A 19215-nucleotide genomic window follows, 5' to 3' on the forward strand; every position below is an offset into this window, starting at 1 on the left:
CGATAATATTGTTTTCTTATCACGTCTGTAGGTTGTAAGTTTGGTTACTACTACGGAAACTTATTTTTGTGCTGGTGTCGCAGGATAGCATATATCTGTGTCGATCGTGGAACCTCGACAGTCGAATCACCACGGTTACTGCTCTGTGACTTTCATAGAGCCACTTCATATCTAGAAAAAACAGAGAATCTACGTCGTGTGGGTCTTAATTGTGTGCAGCCAATTTTCAAAGTAAAAGCAGCATAAAACTGTCTTTTTTTCAATCGTTCCGTTTCGACTCAACCTGAGCAGTTGTAACGTAGTAGCTGTGTATGCTGGTATGTGACAAGGACCTCGTAGTCGATCTGTTGCGCCATGTTGTGTTCTGTAGCCAGTCAGCAGTGCTTCGTTCTTTTATGGGACATGTTTGAGTGGCAATGGTTGTCGACAGTTCTACGCATTTAGGTTAGATTTGTACATAAGATCTGTTAATATGTTTACACACTCATCATCGCGAACATTTTAAATTAGCTGCTCTCGCCAAACGATAAGTTAGTAGTTTAAAATTGGATGGGGCTAATATTTCTTTAATTTTAATTAACAAGAGCTATGGAATTTCTGTTAGCGTACTTGGGTTTAGATTTAGTTTTCTTTTTGTGATCTCATTTAATTCTCTCGTAAGAAAATAACAAGAAGCGTCATTTGTTCAATCTAACGATTTCCATAATGAATGCTTCACAATGTTATTGCCCCGTCGCATTTGTATTCAGTCTCAAACTTTCGAAGTCTTCCTCCGTCCTCACCGTCAGAAGATTCGGTTGGCCTTCTGTACTTCGTTCAGCTGGTCGAATTATTACGAACTGGTGACGTCGCGAAATCGCGGAGCTATCATGCGTAGACACCATATGGATGTCTACCACTGAAAAACATGGTCTGCGACGTTACTTTCGTCAGATGGTGGATGAGACACCTTATTCCACTATGGGCTTTGCCCGTTTCCATGCACCATTTAGTGTACAGCTGCTGTCCCATTGTCACTTAATGATGACCATATGAGAAAGTAACCTTAATTTTACACTGTTCAGTGTGAAAATTTCTGAGTACCATAAAAAGTAGTAATATTCTTTGTAAACACTATGAATTTCATTTGATGCATGCATATATCGTATATCAGCAATACTTGTGTAAAACGTAAGTCATTTTATTTGCGGTTGCAGCAATCGGATTTCACCTAACGATGGCATAAAAGTCGAGAGATGGTTTATGGTCAAATAAATAATATTTAGCAGACTACTGTAAAAGATTCCTATTTAAAGTTCTTATATATTTGGTAGGATGAGTCGCGAAAATGCAAGTTCTTATTTAAGATTCCATGGATTATTTTACGTGACCTACCTTCCTGTTAAGATGTGTCCACTATTGCACCTGGATTGATTTACATTTTCGAATCGACTATAAAGGATTATAGTGAACTGAATATACATCTACATCGATATTCTGCAAATCACATTTAAGTGCCTGGAAGAGGGTTCATCGAACCACCTTCACAATTCTCTATTATTCCAAACTCGTATAGCGCGCGGAAAGAACGAATACCTATATCTTTCTGTACGAGCTCTGATTTCCCTTATTGTAACATTGTGATCGTTTCACCGTAAGTAAGTCGGCGCCAACAAAATATTTTCGCACTCGGAAGGGGAAGCTGGCGATTGGAATTTCGTGAGAAGATTCCTCCGCAACGAAATACGCCTTTGTTTTAATGATGTCCATCCTAAATCCTGCATAATTTCAGTAATACTCTCTCCCCTATTTCGTGATAATACAAAACGTGCTGCTCTTCTTTCAACTTTTTCACGGTACTCCGTCAATCCTATCTGGTAAGGATCCCCTCAGGGGACTCAGAATTCATTTGCTGGGTACGGGTTTGGCGAACCCGGGGTCCCCGAGCTGTGGACTGGTGTGCGCCGCCGGTCCTCTGACACCGTAAGCTCTGGGCAGGCTTCAGCGACCACCGTGTGGCGAAACGGTGGAACGTTGTGTGTCGCAGGGACCGGGGATCTTTGCTTGATTGCCTGGATCGCGAGGATGGTACATACCTATATAAAAAACCCTTCAATCTTAAGGTGTGCTGCTCGCCGATAAGATGCATGGCTGTTGAGGTGGAACAGCCGCTAGCGGGCGACCTCTGAGGAACCCGCCGCACCTCAATTGTATAAGGCCTATCCAGGCATGCGGGGCTCTGTCTGGGCTGACGTTTAGTTCCCTAGCTGCTCGTGGGGCGCATATGGCTACCACGTATTTCCCTTCACCAACTTCTCAATCAGTAAAGCGCATGAGGGAGGCTAATCCTCCAGATAAGCAGATAGAACTGAGTAACAGGGCTCATGGAATCATAAATGACAATGTTTTCATCGTGATTAAGAGGAAGGAGGGCTCATTTGAAAAAGTGTATCCTTTCTATATACATAAAGGTTTAGGAGGACTCGCAGGTACACTGAAATCTATCAAACGCCTGTGGAATGGTACCCTGTTAGTTGAGACTACTAGGGCAAAGCAAGTGGAGCTGCTTCGAAAGTCAACCAAGTTAGGCGAGTATGATATTACTGTCGAGTTTCACAATTCCCTCAACTCCGGTAAAGGCGTTGTGACCTGCCGTGATTTAATGGATATCGAGGTAGAAGAGCTGAAGCAAGAATGGGCAACACAGGGGATTGTAGACGTGGAACAACGGACACGTAGAAATAATGGAGTTGTTGAGAAATCTGCCACCTTCATTGTGACTTTCAATTCGCCTGTCTTGCCTGAATACGTTGTGGTTGGTTTCCTCCGACTTAGGGTTAGGCCTTATATACCTAACCCTATGAGATGTTTCAAATGTCAACGATTTGGCCATACAACGATGAGTTGTGAAGGTGAACCGACCTGCGGTATATGTGGCAAGGCAGCTCATGAAACTGGTACCAACTGCACATCTCCAGCGAGAGAGAAAGCTGGCGATTGGAATTTCGTGAGAAGATTCCTCCGCAACGAAAAACGCCTTTGTTTTAATGATGTCCACCCCAAATCCTGCATCATTTCAGTGATACGCTCTCCCCTATTTCGTGATAATACAGAACTTGCTGTTCTTCTTTGAAATTTTTCACTGTACTCCGCCAATCCTGTCTGCTAAGTGTCCCACACGGCGCAGTAGTAGTCTAAAAGAGGACGGACAAGCGTAGTGTAGGCAGTCTGTAGGTATTTAGTTGAATTTATGTCCTTTGGATTTGACTGATGTATAGTGTAACCGAGGTTTAATGAATTCCTTTTACCACTCATGAGAATGACCTCATACTTTTCTTTATTTAGGCTCAATTGCCAAATTTCGCTCCATACATAAATCTTTTTTAAATCGTTTGCAATTGTTCTTCTGATGACTTTTCTAATCGATAAACGGCCGCGTCATCTGCAAACAACCTAAGACTGCTGCGGAGATTGTTTCCCAAATCGTTTATATAGATAAAGAACAGTAAAGGGCATATAACACTATCTTGGGGAAAGCCAGAAATCACTTCCTGTTTACTCGATGACTTTCCGTCAATTACTACGAATCTTGACCCCTCTGACAGGAAATCACGAATCCAGCCACGTAACTGAGACGTTATTCGTTAGGCACGCAATTTCACTACAAGCCGCTCGTGTGGTACAGTATCAAAAGCTTCCGCAAATCCAAAAATACCGAATCAATTTGAAATCCCTTGTCGATAGCACTCAACACTTGGTGCGGGTAAAGAGCTCGTTGTGTTCCACAAGGACGATGTTTCCTAATTCCAAGTTTACTGTGTGTCAATAGACCGTTTCCTTGTAATTCATAATGTTCGAACACAATATGTTCCAAGATCCTGCTGTATATGGACGTTAGTGATATGGGCCTGTAATTTAGTGGATTACTCCTACCTTACTTGAGTACTGGTGTGACCTGTGAAATTTTCAATTGTTGGCTACGGATCTTTCGGCGTGCGAACGGTTGTATATTATTCTTAAGTATGGAGCTATTGTATCAGCATACTCTGAAAGTCTTGTGTACAGTGTAGACCAGAAGACTTGATTTCATCATGCAATTCAAGTAGCTTCACTACTCTGAGGATGTCTACTACTTTACTCATGTTGGCAGCTGTTCTTCATTCGAATTGTGGAATATTTTTTTCATTTCTTTTGTGAAGGCATTTCGGAAGGATGTGTTTAGTAACTCTCCTTTGGCGGCACTGTCTTCCCTTTTATCTCCATCGCTATCGTGCAGACAAGGCATTGATTGTGTCTCGCCGCTGACATACTTCACAGACGACCGGAATCTCTTTAGATTTTCTGCCAGGTTTCCAGACAAAGTTTCATTGTAGAAACTATCATAAGGATCTCGCATTGAAGTCCCCGCTAAATTTCGAGCTTCTGTAAATAATCGCCAATCTCTGAGATTTTGCGTCTGATAGAATTTGGCACGTTTTTTCATTGTTTCTGCAACTGTAAATTCATACGAAAGCTATTTTCTCGTTCATGTACAGTTTTACTTGCAAAGTGATGTTCTTTGTGTTTATGAATTTAAAGCTGCCTTACGATATCTGAACTGGAATTCTGGTGGAGAAAAATTTTGGTTTCGTGTATGCGAAGGTGGCTCGTAATGAAGCACTGCTATGGGCATTTAGAGCTGGTAGAGGAGACGCGGAAGCTGTAATGCTGAAAGTAGTACAGCAAAATTTGAAATGCTGAAACTGAGAATGAGAAAAAGGATTGTGGGAGATAGGAAGCGGATAGGGTAGGCCGAGGCGAGCAATTTGATACGTGACACTTGTAATGTGACAATCGGGATAAAAACCTCAACCTGGCCTACCTAAGGTACAGCACATGCACCGCGCGGGAGGTTTTGAATATCCTCTCGCCCTCTTACGACTTTGACTTAGTCGGTCAGATTTTGGAGGTAAAATTTAGTCATATATTTTCCAATTTGTAAGTGCAAGAACAAAGTATGGTCAACATTCAAGAATGGTTTTAGAGAGAACTGAAGACCGACAGAGCACGAGGACGAGAAAACATCGACAATTTCGCTCACCACATACGCGCTGTAGGTTAGGTGGTCTCTGAGGGCCGGTTAGATGTGGTTTCCAAGATTGATGGGCTGGTAAGGTGGTTGTACTTTCATTCGTAATGGTAACCTGGAGGCCCAACCCACCAGGTGGAGAATCTTGTGAACCGTCAGCGGCGAAGCCCCCCCCCCTCCCCCCTTTACCACAAAAATGGCAGTGCACAATTGCGCTGCTTTCTCTTCAACGTACCTTCGAGTCATAATATGTGGCTAGTCCGCTTCAACGGGGATTGTTCACTGTGGACAATCCGTGCGAGGCAGATCTCGAACGAATTGTGTCTCACGGTAGTGGCTGAATGTTCGAACGGTGATGGCGTGGTGAATGCCATTTCAACTGGTAAGTTAATGTGCAGATAGCCATTCTTGCCATAAAGGAAGAATGTGCTCACAGTCTACGCTTGAAGTCATTTTTATCAGACAATGTTGATACACTGCGTAAATATTATACACTGCTGAACTACTATACACTGCGTAATTATTATGAATTTTCTTATATGTATATATTGTAATGTGAATGTTCCTCCTATTGAACAGTGCAAATCCTATGACGACATAAACGTTGTGTGATGAAAGGAGACGCTAAATCAACCTAAATGTATTCCAATTAACTTTTAGTAGAAATAATTAAGAAACTTAAAACTGTATACTACCGAAGTTATCATGTGAAGGTATATCATACAGTGTAGCGAATAATGCTACAATGCGTGACGTCATAGTACATACCTTTTAATTCTAACACAAGAAACTAACAGAGTAAAAGTCCTGCCTAAAATTGCCAACCGACCTTTGGAAGAATAAATGCCAAAAATGCTCTTGTTAAAATTTCAGTACCCAGACAACTCGGAAGCCTGCGTGACATACAGGCGAACATGTAACATAGCACACTGTAAGACTAAAAAAATTTGTCAGGAGATTCGAGATCTGAGACTCATGATAATTTGTAATGCAATGCTTGAAAGTAAAGTCTTACTGTGTCCTAACAGTAACGTCAAACTAGCCGTAACAAGCTTTCATGTCTTACTTTGTGGCAAGTGGAACAAAGTACTGCTCGAAAGTCGTTAACGTTAGAACGCAGTGCTGCAGCAAAACAGCTAGAAAAAAACCTTGCCCAAGTCCAATGCAAGGGAAACTAACTGTGCTAAGCATATTATACTTCAAGCTTTAAGTAATTATGTTCCGCTAAGAGCAATCCCATGACTCCAGATTACAAATTTAAACTTCAGTAAGGGGACAGTGAAAGAAACTGAACCTATTAAATGGTATAGAAGAGAGTAGCAATAAAAAAACTATTATGAAACTGGCTTTTAAAGGTACAGCAATCTTTACAAAATTATCTTCTTATATAAAAAAAATAGACCTCTGCTCTGCTGCAACTCATTAATGAAATGGTAAAAGGGTGGTGAGTCAATGACTCTGTATCCAAGCCATAAGAACTGTTATATCCTAGCCAGTAATGCCACCCGAGCCCGCTGCCAAAAGGTTGGCAGCATCAAAGTCCGGACGCCGTCCGCATAAGCAGCGCCAGCGAGACAGGAAATCGCCGCAAGTCTGCGCGCGCCACCGCTGGCTTCTGGGTTCTTAAGCGCTGGAGTCGCGAGCGCTAGGACAGTTCTGTATTCGCCGCTCAGTTGTATACTCGCCACCGAATTGTGTACTTGCTAGTCAGTTGTGTGTTCATCGCAGCAGAGTTGTTGTTTGTCGTCAGCCGACGCTGACCTAGCCGCTCCGACTCGAACTAGACAGATCTCTGTAGACACGGAGTTCACTACTGTGTTTCTGTATCTTCGTTAATAAAGATAAGTACCGACTTTTATTTAATCAGAGTGTTTGGGTTTTCATCTTTCTGTTCACTGTTCCAGCGGACCGGTCGGCCCGCTATTAAAAGTGTGGCGGTGACTTCGTAAGCCGTTTCTACAGCGAACTGTTTGTCCCTACGAACGCCGCCACAAAAAGAACAGATAATTTCGTTTAATCTTGTCGCGACAATCAAACTAACCGACTTGAATCAATTATGGATAATCACAACGAAAATTTGCCTACCTTAATGCGGCAGTGCACTGGAAACATTAGCTGAATATCTTCTCACTTGTAAAATCGATGCTTACAAAACAGTATTTCCAAAAACCAACATCCTCTGCATCTGCGTGGGCTGCAAGATATTTTCCCATACCGTTCAGCAATGTGACCGACACCAGACACTGTCACTGAATACGCACGAGTGCTACACTGACAACGACAAACTACTGACAACGACAAACTACTGACAACGACAAACTACTGACAACGACAAACTACTGACAACGACAAACTACTGACAACACAAAATCACACTGCTTGTACCCGGAACATTTTTGGCCTAACGTATCGACAATTAAAGACATTTGTCTGATAAATATCCAGAGTTCAAATATAAAGTATGACTCATCCAATAAACAGAGAACTCACATCGCTCTCAGCGACTACGAGTACTAAGCTGGAGACTTTACATCATTTTACAACAGCACGGCGCACAGAAGCAGCGTCACCCCATTCCCGACAGAGTCGGCGCGCTCTTCTTCACAGAACTCAAGATGCAGATTCACTCTTAACTTCATTACATGGGAGTATCTTTGTTGCAGTTCCCTGGCATCAAAACGTGTTGAAGAGGTACCCGACGAATGAAAAAATGGATTAGAAGAATATTTGTGAATCATGGAGGTAGTAAAAAACATTACAACATTTTCTAGCTGTTTGTGTTGTACAGATAATAAATCTTCAGAACGGCAAAATCATGCGAGTGCGGCTCTTGAGTATTATGTTCTGTGAGCTACTGACATTCACTGGTGGTATCCTTGGACACAGACTGAATAAGTACACTGGTCCCCTCTGTAAGTAAATCTGTGAAAGACAACAATGATCGGTTTCTGTTGTATAATAATGACAACAATATCAGTTTACAAATTATAATTTTATCATTTCGAGTGAATCTGCATTTAATAATTCTGTTATGTAGGCAGTATTTAAGTGTATGAAATAGGAGACCATAGGTAACATTAAGGTCATGTGAGTACATAGAAATGTGTTGGTTTGGGAGCACTTAATTACAAAATAGTTATGCTTTCTTCCTCAATTTAACGTACATAGGACAGTGATAGTGAAGAAGGACTCTAGAATAATTAATTTCAACACAGTTACAGAATTAACTTGCTTTAATCAATACTACACGCAATAAAAGTTACAAGAAAATATAAAATTGCTAAAATATCTTTGAAAACTGGTACAGGTACATGAGCACCCTTGTCAGTGACTCCCACACTGGTTGTTTGTTCGTCAGTCTACAGTCCATTAACTTCCGAATTGTCTGGCTCCAATTAATCATACCCCAACAAGCTGGCCATGTTCACAGCAGATCAGGTTATGAGCAAGTCAGACCCAATGGTGTCCGCTATGTTGCAGGCTACATCAGTAAAACAACAAAGGTTGACGCACACACACACACACACACACACACACCATGCATCATAGATCTAACAGGACATAATCGAAGCAAGACCAAGTGTCCATCTGAATCCCATCAGTTGGGGACATTGGCATGTTGTCCTGCTCTTCTACTGGTGTAGCCTGCAACAGTGTGGATACCATTGGATCCCACTCAGATGTGTTCTGGTCTACAGTCGTCAGTCCACATTCACCCATGTCGTGGTCTTCAGTCATTGTATTCCACTCACACACATCCCGATTTTCAGTTGGCAGGACCCATTCACACAAACCATGATCTTCAATCATTGGAACCCATTCACACATGTCCTGGTCTTTAGTCATCTGAGTCCATTCACACGCATCCTGAATTTGAGTCATCTGGTTCCATTCACTCACATCCTGACCTTCGGTCAACATGGCCAACTGATTGAGGTATTCGCCATTTTCGGCGGTAGGTGGACTGCAGTGCTCTTCAGTGGTGGGTAGTGCCATGCCAATGCCAGTTGCAGATTCGCTAGAGTCAGGATACGCCAAAGCCTTGCCAAGGTTTTCACCACTGCTCTCTTCGCCGTCTTTGCACTCTTCACACTCCACTTCTTCGACCTCTTCACAGCCTGGACTCTCCCTCTGCCTCCGCTCCTTCGCCTCGTCGGAGCTCCTCCGCAGTGCCGCCTTCAGCAGCGACAGCCGCCCATCCTCGCAGCGCTGCCGGCGGCCCCTGCGTAGCTTCCGGACCCTGAGCTCCATCCACCTGTGTGAAAGAAACAAACGGCTGCTTAAAGGCTCCCACTACCTGGAACTTACATTTCTAAATATGGTACAAAGCCCCAGCCTCTGGACCCTGAGCTACATCCACCTGTGTGACAGAAACACACGGATGCTTAGAGGCTCCCACTACCTGGCACCTACGTTTCTAAACAAGGTGCACAGCCCCAGTTACAGGTTATCTATTTCAGTTTCCAGGACTAACAAAACTTTATTTTCAGTACTTCATAAAATTCTTTTTTGAATTTAAAATTTTAAAATGCTTTGAATCTACTAACTGACAGGTAAATGAGAGGTAAAATGTTACCTCAAACGAGTAACAGAATAATTTAACTATCATTCAAGACCGACTTGTTTCTTTTTTTTCAGCAAGTTTAGATGTATTCAAGTAGATCAAAATAAAAGTTATGGCAATTGTGTTTCGGAGGGACTGTAAATGCTGATAAGTAGGAAACTGTCTGACCTCTCTCACCTTTTGAATCCGTGGGAACCAAACTAAGATACAAACAGATTATTTCCAAGAGGATAAAAATTGGAATGGTTGGAAACATTTAAAGATCGCAACTCAATTTAAATTAACAGAAATATTTTTAGTTTACTTGCAAGAAGTCGAAAAAATAAATGAACTGCCATGGAATAAATGTTTTTTTCTATTTAATAAGAAACAGTTGTTGGCCCTGTCTAGTTATATTACAGGAACACATTCTGCTGGCATTAAGCTTGCAACAGTCATTTCACTCGACGACAAATATGAGCGACATAAAATTTTCTCGGCACCACCTGCAGATCTCACCCCAAGACATTTGAAACTGAAGTCAGACACTGCCCACTGAGCACTAAAAACGTAATAATATTCTCATAAAAACGCAATCATATTCTCAGAGAAAATGCTACATTTGTGTGTCACATGAAACACTACCGCAAAACACCGTAGGAAAAGTAGTTCGCTCTTTCTTGAGATTTCAGTTGTGACCCGACCTCAAATGATGCCAGAGGTCTTGTCGGTATCTGCGACGCTGGTGCCACCTCTTAGAGCGCAAACAAATGACTGGATTTTGGTGTGCTCGCTCGGTGTCAAGAGCCAGCCCCAGGCACCAATGACATACCACCGCTGTTCCGGTAAGAGATGTTGTTGCATAGTCGCAGAATGCTGATGTGTCAGATCAGGTTTTATTTGATCAGACGTATTTTTTATTCGTTAGAGCGTTCTCAGAAAGCTACGATTTTTCTGTATCACGACTTTCTGTACTCCTAGTGTTCTGCATGACATGTGAAAACTGTCATAACCGATGTAGTTGCTTCTGCACTACGGTATGCCTGCATAATCCAGGGACGCTCAGGCCAAGACATGAAAGCTGGATGCAGCAGTGCTTTTATTTTCTTGGACGGTCGGAAAATTTACCTTTTGTCTTGTTTGCCTAGGACCCTACTTCACAGATAACCATAACATTAAGTTTCATGAAACCAGAATCTCGTCCAAACTGTCTTCGCGTACACTTGTAAAAGATACTGTAGAGAACAGACTCTGATACTTCATTGGTATTGCAGCTGTAATTTTAGAGGTGCATGAAAGCGGTCTCTAGAGATGGGATACTCAAAGTTTTATCACCTTGAAAAAATATATCGCGTAATTAATGTTTTGGTTGCTGGCAAGCACATGTTTGCAGTACTGGTACACAGCGAAAACCTCGCGCCACTGTAACAGTTGCGTAGCGGTCGGCCAGAGCAGCCAAAATAAATTTGCGCAGACAACTGGTAATGCAGCGCATGAGAAGTAATTAATTTTCGGCTTCAGCAGCGATGTCGCGGCTGTGGCGGCCCCAGTACAGACTGCTGGGGAAGTCTCGGTACGGAGCAGTTCGCTGCTGGGTTCACGTTCCCACGGCCGCCACTGGCATCGCTCACACGTCGACACGATGTCTGATACCACAACAGTAAGTTTTTACAGACAAAGATGAAGGAGATTACCGTCGAATGATAGAGTTCTCACCTGACGCCGCATGAATGCCGAAAATACTTAACAAAAGGGTGCCATCGGGAGAAATATCTTTCCCGCATGCCTCAATGTATTGATAACTACTGAAACCAAGAAGCAGCTCAGGAAAACCTGGAGAAGGAATGTCGACATCCTTTCAAAAACACTTACTCAGAGAAAAAAAAGTATTTACGCGCAGATCTGAATAAGACCAAAGGAATTCATACGCAAATAGTGGTCAACTCTTCGCCCAGAAGGATCCTGCGTGCAAGTTCAGTTGCTTACGCGTATCTGTGTGATTAAGCTCGAGTGGTAAGTAGTGGACTAGAAACAGTTACTCAGAAAACAAAGGACTTACTAGCAGATCTGAATAAGACGGAAGTAATTCATATGCAAATAATGGTCATCTCTTCGCCCAGAAGGATCCCGCGTGCAAGTTCAGTTAACGCACATCTGTGTGGTTAACGTCGAGTGGTATGTTCTCTACAGGTAAAAGAACAGATTTTCATTGCCTTCATTTTGGTGGGAAGTTGAGAAGTGATGGCCTACAGTTCCTGGCTGTCAGATTTTTTCCCTATTTCCCAGATTAAATTCCAAACATATCGACCATGTCGCTTGCTGTAAAAACACTCCACGATAAGATCCGTCCGTTGGACTCTACCACTGCCGAATCTCAGTTTGTGAGCGCCTCAAAATTGCACGCTCTCCCTTCCGTCTTATCACCAGCAACGACACACACACACACACACACACACACACACACACACACACACACACACACACACACGCGACACGACATACCTTCAACACACACTCACTATGGCTACTCACACTACATTTCTGACACCATGCAAGCGTATGTACCAAAATGATATCTACATCGAAGGTTGCCTATCGGGAATGAGCAACACAGTAAATCAAAGTCAGCCGTTGTGGTCGAGCGGTTCTAGGCGCTTCAGTCTGGAACCGCGCGACTGCTACGGTTGCAGGTTCGAATACTGCCTCTGGCATGGATGTGTCTGATGTCGTTAGGTAGGTTTATGTAGTTCTAAGTTCTAGGGAACTGATGACCTCAGGTGTTAAGTTCCATAGTGCTCAGAGCCATTTGAAGTAAATCAAATTCTGGAGAAACTAACTACCTTATAAGGTACCACTACCTCCTAGATCTTACACCCAGGCCGTTACTTCTTATGTCAGAAAGTTATTGGTCCCAGTCAGAGAATGCAAATCTCAGGAAAATCCAGTACCCAGATTTCTCTTAGAAAATACATGCGCTTTTCCAACGACGTCTGCAGGGAACAAGGGTTGACAATCAACTACTAGTTTTGAGGATCAGCCTCAAAGAGGTCTCTCACGAAGCACTACAGTTAACTGAATGAATATACCGACAGTAGGGGTGCAGTGGTCAGTACACTGGACTTGCAGAGGGCAAGAACATTTCGCATTCTCGTCCGGCTATCGGACTTTCAGTAGTTACCGTGACTCAATGTGGTTACAGGCAAGGGCTGAATTACTACCGTATTCTCTTCCAATTTCACCTACCAGCCCGACCCTAATGACTTCATCGATGGGACCTTAAACTCCAGTATTCCTTCCTACAAGAATATCTCGAAAACGTTTATTTAGAGAATAAAAGGAACAGCCTTACCAGTTGCTGCCTGCATTAAATATCAGTCAAATTTATGAAAATTTCTGGCTTTTTCTCTTGTGCTTTGAAGGAGTTCCCGAAACTGTCTTACCCTTCCCCTGACCAGCGGCCACAGCTAATTGTTCCAAGGAAAAGAACGAACAAGCTGAGTACTGTCTTACTTTCTTATGCCCTTTGCATATTGGCCTCGCATATTAGAGTTAAGGAATTTCATCCTTTCATCAGCCTATTATCCCCCACCTTTCTTCCTAGCTTCTTTTGTGCTAAGATATGCCTGCTTTCATCTGCTGTCTTTCAATTGGGATTCGTTTCAATGTTCCCAAATAGGTTTAATCTAACCACTACTACTACAAACGTATTAGCTGGTACTTCACTCTTGGTTTGTTGACAAAAACTACTAGGAAACTTCCATTTGAACGTGGTAGGGAAAGTAGAACATCTGAAAAGGGAAATGCAAAGGCTCAATCTAGATATAGTAGGGGTCAGTGAAGTGAAGTGGAAGGAAGACAAGGATTTCTGGTCAGATGAGTATCGGATAATATCAACAGCAGCAGAAAATGGTATAACAGGTGTAGGATTCGTTATGACTAGGAAGGTAGGTCCGAGAGTGTGTTACTGTGAACAGTTCAGTGACCGGGTTGTTCTAATCAGAATCGACAGCAGACCAACTTCGACAACGATAGTTCAGGTATACATGCCGACGTCGCAAGCTGAAGATGAACAGATAGAGAGAGTGTATGAGGATATTGAAAGGGTAATGCAGTATGTAAAGGGGGACGAAAATCTAATAGTCATGGGCGACTGGAATGCAGTTGTAGGGGAAGGAGTAGAAGAAAAGGTTACAGGAGAATATGGGCTTGGGACAAGGAATGAAAGAGGAGAAAGACTAATTGAGTTCTGTAACAAGTTTCAGCTAGTAATAGCGAATACCCTGTTCAAGAATCACAAGAGGAGGAGGTATACTTGGAAAAGGCCGGGAGATACGGGAAGATTTCAATTAGATTACATCATGGTCAGACAGAGATTCCGAAATCAGATACTGGATTGTAAGGCGTACCCAGGAGCAGATATAGACTCAGATCACAGTATAGTAGTGATGAAGAGTAGGCTGAAGTTCAAGAAATTAGTCAGCAAGAACCAAAACGCAAAGAAGTGGGATATGGAAGTACTAAGGAATGACGAGATACGTTTGAAGTTCTCTAACGCTATAGATACAGCGACAAGGAATAGCGCAGTAGACAGTACAGTTGAAGAGGAATGGACATCTCTAAAAAGGGCCATCACAGAAATTGAGAAGGAAAACATAGGTACAAACAAGATAGCTGCGAAGAAACCATGGGTAACAGAAGAAATACTTCAGTTGATTGATGAAAGGAGGAAGTACAAACATGTTCCGGGAAAATCAGGAATACAGAAATACAAGTCGCTGAGGAATGAAATAAATAGGAAGTGCAGGAAAGCTAAGACGAAATGGCTGCAGGAAAAATGTGAAGACATCGAGAAGATATGATTGTCGGTAGTACAGACTCAGCATACAGGAAAGTCAAAACAACCTTTGATGACATTAAAAGCAACGGTGGTAACATTAAGAGTGCAATGGGAATTCCACTGTTAAATGCAGAGGAGAGAGCAGATAGGTGGAAAGAATACACTGAAAGCCTCTATGAGGATGAAGATTTGTCTGATGTGATAGAAGAAGAAACAGGAGTCGATTTAGAAGAGATAGGGGATCCAGTATTAGAATCGGAATTTAAAAGAGCTTTGGAGGACTTACGGTCAAATAGGGCAGAAGGGATAGATAACATTCCATCAGAATTTCTAAAATCATTGGGGGAAGTGGCAACAAAACGACTATTCACGTTTGTGTGTAGAATATATGAGTCTGGCGATATACCATCTGACTTTCGGAAAAGCATAATTCACACAATTCCGAAGACGGCAAGAGCTGACAAGTGCGAGAATTATCGCACAATCAGCTTAACAGCTCATGCATCGAAGCTGCTTACAAGAATAATATACAGAAGAATGGAAAAGGAAATTGAGAATGCGCTAGGTGACGATCAGTTTGGCTTTCGGAAAAGTAAAGGGACGAGAGATGCAATTCTGAAGTTACGGCTAATAATGGAAGCAAGGCTAAAGAAAAATCAAGACACTTTCATAGGATTTGTCGACCTGGAAAAAGCGTTCGACAATATAAAATGGTGCAAGCTGTTCGAGATTCTGAAAAAAGTGGGGGTAAGCTATAGGGAGAGACGGGTCATATACAATATGTACAACAACCAAGAGGGAATAATAAGAGTGAACGATCAAGAACGAAGTGCTCGTATTAAGAAGGGTGTAAGACAAGGCTGTAGCCTTTCGCCCCTACTCTTCAATCTGTACATCGAGGAAGTAATGAAGAAAGGTTCAGGAGTGGAATTAAAATACAAGGTGAAAGGATATCAATGATTCGATTCGCTGATGACATTGCTATCCTGAGTGAAAGTGAAGAAGAATTAAATGACCTGCTGAACGGAATGAACAGTCTAATGAGTACACAGTATGGTTTGAGAGTAAATCGGAGATATACGAAGGTAATGAGAAGTAGTAGAAATGAGAACAGCGAGAAACTTAACATCAGGATTGATGGTCACGAAGTCAATGAAGTTAAGGAATTCTGCTACCTAGGCAGTAAAATAACCAATGACGGATGGAGCAAGCAGACTCGCTATGGCAACAAAGGAATTTCTGGCCAAGAGAAGTCTACTAATATCAAATACCGGCCTTAATTTGAGGAAGAAATTTCTGAGGATATGCGTCTGTAGTACATCATGGTAGTGAAACATGGACTGTGGGAAAACCGGAACAGAAGAGAATCGAAGCATTTGAGATGTGGTGCTATAGACAAATGTTGAAAATTAGGTGGACTGATAAGGTAAGGAATGAGGAGGTTCTACGCAGAATCGGAGAGGAAAGGAATATGTGGAAAACACTGATAAGGAGACGGGACAGGATGATAGGACATCTGCTAAGACATGAGGAAATTACTTCCATGGTACTAGAGGGAGCTGTAGAGGGCAAAAACTGTAGAGGAAGACAGAGATTGGATTACGTCAAGCAAATAATTGAGGACGTAGGTTGCAAGTGCTACTCTGAGATGAAGAGGTTAGCACAGGAAAGGAATTTGTGGCGGGCCGCATCAAACCAGTCAGTAGACTGATGACAAAAAAAAATTGACGACGTTGGCTGAAATATGACATTGACGTAGGAGAGAAAATAGTTTACAGCCACGGCAAACCAATCATAAAACAGAAATCAAGACATTTCTAAAAAAAAAAAACAATGAAGGAATACACATTACACTGTACGATTTTGTGTTGAAGATGATAAAAGTGCTTGCTACCGTTCTAGCAGGAATTTATCATTGGTGTCTCGGGCAACGAAGCGTTCCGTATCAGCGTGAAAACGCGGAAGTAATTGCTGTTATAAAAAAAGGTCGCCGCATAAATGAGTTTAACTAAGGTCTGTATCACCAGTCTGTGCTAGATTTTTGGAATATGTTCTACACTGGCGTATCAGGATCTTTCTAGTGCCACGTAAATGTTATAAATATCCATTGGAATATAAATAAACTAGAAGTCCGTGTCATAAATCGACAGTTATAAAGCTTCAATTTACTTGCTAACTTCAAATAGTTCTACATACCACAAGCTTTAGCCTGTAACTTCACATGTATTGGATATACTTGAGGTAGAATGTGTGATATCTAGTGGATAACTTAGTACAATAATCGGGAATTGAGATTCAACATAATTTAACAGAAATTAAGTATAAATTAATATAATATAAGCTACTGCAGAAGACTAATTGTACCTGTAAAATGAGAGTTAAACTTTCGAAAAATTGGTGGAATTCTAGAAACTGTGTTGACCACACACACGTGCTCCCTTTACGATTAATCTGAATTCAATTTTTGGGGGCGATAGACAACAATATCTTCTCTAACTGAATTCAGTAGAAACTGTTTTAGTTGAGTTTAGTGCTAGTGCAGTCTAAATCACTAGGAAGGTTTGTGTTCTCCCCAGCGACAACCAAGCAGTCAGAACACTGAGCAACATCAAGAGCATCAGACTTAATTAACGTGTTTACACCATCAGTTTGGCTTGCAGACTTACCTCGAAGTGTTGGGGCCGTATGCGTTTTGTTCGTTTGAAAGTCATTTATTTGCTGATTTAACTCACATTGGCTCAAACTCGACATCAAAACGGCTTTAAGCACTATGGGACTTAACATCTGAGATCATCAGTCCCCTAGACTTAGAACTACATAAACCTAACTAACCTAAGGACATCACACACATCCATGCCCGAGGCAGGTTTCGAACCTGCGACCCTAGTAGCAGCGTGGTTCCGAACTGAAGTGCCTAGAACCGCGCGGTCACAGAGGCCGGCAAACTCGACATTGGCGAGATTTCTATTTCCATAGCCTCCCAGGCGTTCAGCTGATGTAATACTCTTACTTCCAGTACATAAAAGATATTCTCAATTTATTACTAACTCCACCTTTTCAACATAAACTTATTTTTTAACAGAATTGGCCAAATCATAAAACTAAGATTTGATAATAGCTATATCATCCAATAGAGAAAGGATACGGGGCTAACTCATAGAGATAATATTTCCTAAGTTGTTCATTGGATTTCCTGTGGAAGTCAGCTCTGAGAAATTTATCAGTATTTGAAGGGTGAAGTCTGCCGATAGTTTGGATTTGAGATGCGATAGTATTTAGAGGACAAGTCGGTTAGCTTTTTTCTGTTTAACTTCACTATACCGAAGTTCTCCCCATTCGGTGTAACGCATTCAGTTTATTCACCCACTATCGAAGAGCTAATAGACACTACGATTTCAATAACAGGAATAGTATCGTGAGACGAAAATCTGTCATTCAGTTTGACTAAGTTATTTATTAGTATTCTTACAGGTCTAACAACCAGATGCTGCTTAGGAGTTCCAAATGTCACGCCATATAACTGCTGGACTTGGTGTAGGATCTCGACAACAGTAGACATCGAAGCAGTCCGCCCAGCCAGAATGCTATGTATCTATTAATTCTCTGCCATGTGTTAAGACGCAAAGTACTCTGACTTTGCTGACCTTTTTGAAAACTTCTGATATTTGACAGCCGGCCGGTGTGGCCCTGCGGTTAAAGGCGCTTCAGTCTGGAACCGCGTGACCGCTACGGTCGCAGGTTCGAATCCTGCCTCGGGCGTGGATGTGTGTGGTGTCCTTAGGTTAGTTAGGTTTAATTAGTTCTAAGTTCTAGGCGACTGATGACCTCAGAAGTTAAGTCGCATAGCGCTCAGAGCCATTTGATATTTGACAACTTTGATCCTATGATGTTTTTGCTAGAAATATGGGCGTTTCGTGGATATTTTACTTTTCCGTCAAACTTAGTAAGACTACCTTGTTTTGACATTGTGTTTCTACAACGGCCCTTCATAGAACAGAAACTTATCTGCACTTTATCGACCAAGAATTTCATACTATACATTGTATGTACTTGTGTATTTTTTAATGAAAGGATTAGTTTGATAAAATGGAGGACAGTAAGAAAAAAGTTTGAAACTTACGACATTTTTTCAAGGTAGCAGCCGAAGCTCTACTAGGAAATAGCGCACTCTAATATCAACCATATGGGAGGCTTGCCTCAGTGATGAAAACATTGTCCATAACTTCTCCAGGGCATCACATTTCCTGCATATAATTTTACAGGGCCACAATGTTTATTCATTATTGAGGACCAAACCCTAAACAGCGACAACCATAAAATATCGATGAGTATACATCTAGAACGATCACATAAAACCGTTTGCAAAAAAATCACCTACTAGACAGATTCACGGAATAATTTGAGGATATGTTGTTCACCGTCGAAATAGGTAGCTTTCAAAACTGTCTTCCGACAAATACTAGAACATTACTCCTTATCCCTGGGACTATTACGCGATAGCATTAGTAGAGGTTAGAGAGTAGATCCAAAAGAGCAGCACGTTTTTCTTTGGGTTCGTTTGGACAGAGCAAGAGGAACAAAATACACGTTCTGCATCACGAAAACGCTTGCCTTAAAACTGTACGAGCGGTCGTTCGAAGAAGAGTTAAACGATATACTACTTCCTAATATACACTCTCAAAAAATTAATTTTTCAGGTTTTATTTTTCTCCTCAGTCTTACAACTGCAAACATCAGTATGCTTAGTGAAAATCTTCTGTGCATTAGCCACATTAATTGCGAAAAGGG

Source organism: Schistocerca americana, chromosome 1, assembly GCF_021461395.2.
Source record: "Schistocerca americana isolate TAMUIC-IGC-003095 chromosome 1, iqSchAmer2.1, whole genome shotgun sequence".
In the NCBI taxonomy this organism is placed as follows: domain Eukaryota; kingdom Metazoa; phylum Arthropoda; class Insecta; order Orthoptera; family Acrididae; genus Schistocerca; species Schistocerca americana.